The sequence below is a fragment of the Staurois parvus genome, unplaced genomic scaffold, assembly GCF_062004578.1.
Source record: "Staurois parvus isolate SC_StPar_1 unplaced genomic scaffold, SC_StPar_1.0 ptg000110l, whole genome shotgun sequence".
In the NCBI taxonomy this organism is placed as follows: domain Eukaryota; kingdom Metazoa; phylum Chordata; class Amphibia; order Anura; family Ranidae; genus Staurois; species Staurois parvus.
The window spans coordinates 61,255-69,078 of NW_028317906.1; positions in this window are offsets into that span (position 1 = coordinate 61,255).

Consider the following 7,824-nt stretch of genomic DNA (forward strand, 5'->3'; position numbering starts at 1 on the left):
CATCAAAGTAGTACAGAGTTGCTGCAAAGTCGCTCAAGTAGCCTGGCAAAGTCATACTGTAAGTCCTGCAGCTTTCAGGTCGCAGTGAGTGAGCCGAGACTTAATCCGTGCGATCTGAAGTAGCACAACTTCATACACAGTTCCTGCGTTACTCTTTTCCGACTTCATTGCGACTTGCGATAACTTCTGTGAAATGAAGTCGTGAGCCGCCGTGATATCGGAGGTACAAATCGCACAGGTCTGCGGCTTTGAAATCGCATTCAGTGTGAACCAGGGTCTGGCCGTCTTCGGCCGCCCGCTGTCTGGTGGGACTTGTCGCCGGCAGTGGAACGCTCCTTCTCGGTGTCAGAGAGCCCCTCCCAGTCCCATTGACCTGAATGAGCCCGGCTTTGGGGGGGGGGGGGGGGAGACGGATTGATGGCCCCTCTGAATAGGAGCCTAAAGGAGATGTTTGAAGTGGCCTCTTGTGTGTGGAGCCTCATTGATGCGTTTCCCCTTTTCATTATCAAGTAGCTGTTGATTGTACTGCAGCCGTCCATTGAAGAGGGGAGAAGGGCTCGGAGGAGGTGTCGGGGGGGGGGGATTCGTATTCATGGGGTCATGTCAATGGTGGCTCTTGTAATTCTGTGTCCACTGACAGCCAGGTTAAATGGCGATAAAAGAGGGGGCGTGTCCTAATCCCTCGCCTGCGGCAGTCACACGTAACAAGCGCTTACAATGAGGCGACGATTTCGCGACGCGCCACAAAAGGCTGACACCAAAGAGAACAATCTCATATTTGCTCCGTGGCCTCAGGAGGTTAATGAGCTGTTAAAACTCTGATTCTTTCATCTCCAGGTTACAGACCAACAGAAGTGTTGGGGGGGTTCAATTAAAGCTTCATCTTCTTGTTTGCATCCCGATTCCTCCTCTCCCCCCCCCTTATCAACATCTTAAACCAGTGGGCTCCAAACTGCGGCCCGGGGGCCAAATGTGGCCCTTTGCATACCTTTATCCAGCCCTTGGGGCACTATTCCTCCCACTGATACCAATGATGGGGCACTATTCCTCCCTCTGATACCAATGATGGGGCACTATTCCTCCCACTGACACCAATGATGGGGCACTATTCCTCCCACTGATACCAATGATGGGGCACTATTCCTACCACTGACACCAATGATGGGGCACTATTCCTCCCACTGATACCAATGATGGGGCACTATTCCTACCACTGACACCAATGATGGGGCACTATTCCTCCCACTGACACCAATGATGGGGCACTATTCCTCCCACTGACACCAATGATGGGGCACTATTCCTCCCACTGATACCAATGATGGGGCACTATTCCTCCCACTGACACCAATGATGGGGCACTATTCCTCCCACTGATACCAAGGATGGGGCACTATTCCTACCACTGACACCAATGATGGGGCACTATTCCTCCCACTGACACCAATGATGGGGAACTATTCCCCCCACTGACACCAATGATGGGGAACTATTCCCCCCACTGACACCAATGATGGGGAACTATTCCCCCCACTGATACCAATGATGGGACACCATTTCTCCCACTGACACCAATGATGGGCACTATTCCTCCCACTGACACCAATGATGGGACACTATTCCTCCCACTGATACCAATGATGGGGCGCTATTCCTCCCACTGATACCAATGATGGGGCACTATTCCTCCCACTGACACCAATGATGGGGCGCTATTCCTCCAACTGATACCAATGATAGGGCACTATTCCTCCCACTGACACCAATGATGGGGCACTATTCCTCCCACTGACACCAATGATGGGGCACTATTCCTCCCACTGATACCAATGATGGGGCACTATTCCTCCCACTGACACCAATGATGGGGCACTATTCCTCCCACTGACACCAATGATGGGGGGGAGGGGGGAGAGGGGATGTCCCTTCCCTCCAATCAGCTCTCACTGAACTCTCAAAAAAGTCTTGTGCTCCTTTCAGCAGGCCATCAGGCCAATCAGCTACTGGATTTCCCCACCGTGCTCTCCAGCCCCTGTTCTCTCCGGCCCCTGTGCTTTCCGGTACCTCTGTGTTCTCCTGCCCCTGTGCTCTCCACTCCCTGTGCTCTCTGGCCCCTGTGCTCTCTGCTCTCTGTGCTCTCCGCTCCCTGTGCTCTCTGGCCCCTGTGCTCTCTGGCCCCTGTGCTCTCCGCTCCCTGTGCTCTCTGGCCCCTGTACTCTTCATCCCCTGTACTCTCCGGCCCCTGTGCTCTCTGCCTCCAATCCTCTCTGCCCCCCCCCCGTACTCTCCGACCCCTGTGCTCTCCGCCCCCCCTGTGCTCCTCTGCCCCCCCCGTGCTCTTTTCCAGACTCCTCTCCCCTACAGTGCTGCTGGGTTCCCCCCTCTCCTTCCGGCTGCTGCGGGAGATCTGTGAGGATGGAAAGTGGGGAAGGGACCAGTAAATGTGTAATTTACCAACCCCTTCCTTTTCTGAATTGACAGCCAGTGATCAATTGGTACCAATCGCTGACTCTGTCCATTCATAACTGAGACATAGTAAACCGTGTTTCTTATGCTTCAGTTTATGAATGGACAGGAAGCTCTGTACAAAGCTATTCCTGTCCATTCATTCTGTGCAACAGAGGCTGCAGAGATGGAGATTGAGGGCTGTATCCTCAATATCCTTTCTCTGTCCCAAAGGTGGAACATTAGGGGTCTTTTTAGACCCCTGATATTTCACCAAAGCCCCACAACGGGATTCCTAAATAAAATTGTAAAAATCATTTAAAAAAAAAAAAATATTGTAAAAAAATTAAATAGCAAAAATAAAAGACTATTGACACCAGTGGTGGAACTACCATGGTCACAAAGGTAGCACTTGCGACTGAGCCCTGGCGTTCTGCCACCGGGCTCAGAGGGAAGGGACCTGAGGAGGGATCAGGGGGGCCCTTCATGGGTTCTTGCACTGGGGCCCTGAAGGTTCTAGTTACGCCACTGGTGAAGGTATATAGGATAAATCCAAGCATACAGTCAGTAAATAGGCCAAAGGAGTGGAAAAAAAGCAATAAGAAAGTAAAGTGACTAAGGTGGCCAGTGTAGCTGAAGAGGTGCGATTTTAGGGCGTCCTAAAATGTTTAGTATTAGCTAAGAGTCTGATAGATGAAGGAAAAGTGTTCCAGCGTAAAGGTGCAGCACAGCAGAAGTCTTGGAAGAGAGAACGGTCATCTTAAATAATAGAGGATAACAGAAGAAGATCATATTCTTGAGTCTTCCCCTTTGGGCTACAAAAAAAGGGAAAAGGGATAAAGATAGGCATCTCCAGGGGACTTTACACTTCCAAGCATTGGCTGACGATGATCAGGCTACTACATTGTTTCCCGGCTATCTGTTCATTATCTGATTGCAGTTCTATTTGTTATTGGTTCTTCTACTTGATTTAACTTGTTTACTGTTTTTCTGTTGTAAGAAGGGTTGGTCTGCAGGGTCCCTTTACCATCTCAATGATGAGGGAATTGAGACAGGTGGATTTATGATATTCAAGGGTTCTAGAAGATCAGTCCACTCTGGTCGGCAGGTACGTCAAATCCTATGAATTAAAACAAGGTGCTGACTGTAAACAGGTCTGCAAAGCTTCTCACTTATCCAGGTCATAGTGTGTCTTGCAGTACAACACCAATTTCAAAAAAGATCTGACCACAGAAAAGTTTTCCACTTTGCAACAGACCATTTTAAATGAGCTTTGGCCCAGACAAGCCGGCAGTATTTCTGCATGATGTTCAGACACGGCTTCTTCTTTGCCTGATCCATTTTTTGGATAGTACGGTGAACTGTGTTCACAGCAGGGGTGGACTGACCATTGGGGAACTCAGGCACTGCCCGAGGGTCCGGGGTCAGTAAGGGCCCCATGAGATGTCCCTGGTACCTTTCATAGGCTTTTTTGGGTGTGGTTTGAGTGTGGGCAAGGACACAGGGGCCCCATGATCCCCTATTGCCCAGGGGCCCCATGAGTTGTCAGTCCGCCCCTGGTTCACAGACAGTGATTTTTGGAAATGTTCCTGAGCTCATGCAGTGATGTCCATCATACAATCATTCCTGTTTTTAATTCAGTGCCGTCTGAGGGCCCGAAGATCTTGAGCATCCAACATCGTGTTTCAGCCTTGTCCCTTGCGCATACTTCTCCAGATTCTTGGAATCTTTTGATGATCATATGTACTGTAGATGATGATATATTTGTTGTCTTTGAAATTTTACGTTGAGGAACGTTATTCTGAAATTTGTTCAACAATTTTTAGACGCAGCTTTTCACACACTGGTAAACCTCTGCCCATCTTTACTTCTGACTCTCTAAGATGCTCTTTTTATACCCATTCATGCAACTGACCTGTTGCCAATTAACCTAATTAGGTGCAAAATGTTCTTCCAGCTCTTCCTTGGAATTGGGGTTGTAGTTGGTCACATTTGGCCTGACTTATTCTGTAATTTTGAATCTGCTCTGTAGCTTAGACACACAGGGCTTGTTCCATAGCATTGAAGGCATTTCGTAGCTTCTCCAAGCCATTTATTCCATTCTAATTGGAGTCCAAGCCACTTCCATTTAGAACAGAAGAGGTGGCTTAACGAAGCTTTGAAACGTCTTCAACATTATAGAACAAGTCCAGTTGAATGTGTGCATGCCTTGGACATATTTGACTGAACTTTCTCTGTAATGTTGAAGACAGCACAGTGGCTAAATGGTTAGCACATCTGCCTGGCAGTACTAGCGTCGTTGGTTCAAATCCCAACCACAGCATCACCTGCCTGGAGTTTGCATGTTCTCCCTGTGCCTGCATGGGTTTCCTCCAGGTACTTCAGTTTCTTCCCACACTCCAAAGACATGCTGGTAGGTGAATTGGCTCCTCTCTAAATTGTCCCTAGTATGTGTATGTATGAATGTGAGTTAGGGACCTTAGATTGTACACCCCTTGAGGGTTAGGGACTTTAGATTGTACACCCCTTGAGGGTTAGGGACTGATGTGAATGTACAATATATATATATGTGTAAAGCGCTGTGTAAAATGGACAGCACTATATAGGTACCTGAAATAAATAATGTTGAGGATGTTTCCTATCTTCTCTGAGTCAATTCTAAGTAGGACTGAAGAAGGGGTTTGGAGAAGCTACAAAGAGTCTTCAACATTACAGAAAAAGTCAAGTTGAATGTCTCCAAGCCTTGGACACATTTGACTGGACTTGCTCTGTAATGTTGAGGACGTTTCATATTTTCTCTGGGTCAATTTTAATTCGAACTGAAGAAATGGTTTGGAGAAGCTACGAAGAGTTTTCAACATTACAGAACAAGTCCAGTTGAATATGTCCAAGCCTTGGACAAATTTGACTGGACTTGCTCTGTAATGTTGAGGACGTTTCATATCTTCTCTGAGTCAATTCTAAATAGGGCTGAAGAATGGGTTTGGAGAAGCTACAAAGAGTCTTAAACATTACAGAACAAGTCCAGTTGAATAGGTCCAAGCCTTGGGAAAATTTGACTGAACTTGTTCTGTAATGTTGAGGACGTTTCATATTTTCTCTGGGTCAATTTTAATTCGAACTGAAGAAATGGTTTGGAGAAGCTCTACGAAGAGTCTTCAACATTACAGAACAAGTCCAGTTGAATATGTCCAAGCCTTGGACATATTCAACTGGACTTGCTCTGTAATGTTGAGGATGTTTCATATCTTCTCTGGGCCACTTCTAATTCGAACTGAAGAAAAGGTTTGGAGAAGCTACGTTATGTCTTCAACATAACAGAACAAGTCTAGTTGAATGTCCAAGGCTTGGACAAATTCAACTGGACTTTCTTTGTAATGATGAAGAAGTTTCATTTTCTCTCTGGGCCAATTCCGCTTAGAACTGAAGAAGGGGTTTGGAGAAGCTATGAGGAGTCTTCAACATTACAGAACAAGTCCAGCTGAATATGTCCAAGCCTTGGACACATGTGACTGGACTTGTTCTGTAATGATGTAGATGATTTCATTTTTTCTCTGGGCCAATTCTAATTAGAGCTAAAGAAGGAGTTTGGAGAAGCTACGAAGAGTCTTCAATATTACAGAACAAGTCCAGTGGAATGTGTCCAAGGCTTCAACTCATTAACTAATTTATTCACAATAACTAGGAATAAATAAAAAAAAATTACAATAACTAGGTGGCAAGTTTGAAGTGGTGAGCAAACCATTTACAGTTGATATCTGGTAGTAGTTAGTCCCATTCAACTGGACTTGTTCTGTAATGTTGAAGATGTTTCATATCTTCTCTGGACCAGCTCTAATTAGAACTGAAGAAGTGGTTTGAAGAAGCTACGAAGTGTCTTCAACATTACAGAACAAATCTGGTTGAATGTGACTAACTACTACTAGATACCAGCTGTCAATGGGTTGCTCACCACTCCAAAGCTGCCACCTAGTTATTAAATAACATTTTAGTGACTTGTTTCCAACCTCATTAGCACTGCCCCCTCAATGCCATGAATAGCTAGAACCTTTTTTTCCTCTATAGGCCAACAAACATCAGCTGAGACCATCTGTTCCAGGACACTAAAACTCAACAAGATTTGAAAGAAATGAAAACCAGCTGATTTGGTATTTACAAGAGCCAGATAAAGAGAGTTGAGTCAATACACAAACATTCAGGACAGGACAAAAGAGCGACAAAGGCCCAGGCAGGAAAATGAATGACAATGCCTTCTGTTTTGTTTTTCTTCCCTCCATTACAAAATGAAAAGAGTTAGTTTTTTAACACTGTGGTAGTCTGCTTTCTCTTTTTGTGGCAGGTCATGTCCCCAGGCTCTGCAGAGACTTCACATTGCCAGGGCTGGATCTGCTCTTTCACACAACTTGCAAATTAGCTGAAGTTATGATGTCTTAATGGAGAGGCGAAGCGGTCACTTGTCGTGTATCTTGGGGAGATAACTGACACTAACAGTTAGACGTAAGGAAACATTCTGACTTCCCAACAATCCTTCTTCTTCCATCCAGTCACATGCATGGGTAAAGGGGTATTAGCAATATGAATTCCTGGCTTGTTCTCCGAGTAAACCATTATGATAGGGTTCACTTTATGGCACATTTCTAGTATGTAGACCCGGGTTTCTCAACCAGCGTTCCATTGAACCCTAGGGTTCCTCCAGAAGTTGGTGGGAGTCCCCTGAGCAATGAGCAATTTCTGCCTCTGATTGAAGTTCCCACTGACACCATTGATCTTTTTAGCTATCTGTAAAGGGGAGATTCTTCCCAATGACCACAAGTGTACGGAACATTCTTCCCACGGAGCATCACACTAATGTATCTTGAGTCGTAGATAAAGTACTTTTTAGCAGGGGTTAACTAAGACGGGAAAATTATTTTGAGGGTTCCTCTATGTTGAAAAGGTTGATAAAGATTGATCTGGACAAGCTTGTGAGCTGTGGTTGTGAAGATTAGTTGTCCTCTGTAGGTTCACTTGAGGTTTAGACAAGAAAGGCAACCTACGCAGGAGCTTAGGGTTCAATAGATGTCCAGGAGGTCCAAGTACAATCTTCATGCTTCTCCAATAAACCAGGTGGATGGTGCAATTGGTCAAAGCTGCTCACCTGCCTGTCACTTAACAAGGTGGGATGCCAGTACAGACAGTACAAATATGGTGCCTGCTGCGGTTCTTATCAATGTCAATTAATGAAATTGAGGGTGGGGAACAAGCTGCTACTTTGCCTAGGCCCCCGTTTTTGCCCTAATCAATCTTTGAGTTAAGGTTTGAGGTGTGACCAAACACCAGAGTCTTAAGCCAGCCATACATACAGGGTGGGCACCATGGTTGTACAGAAGCAGGGGCGGA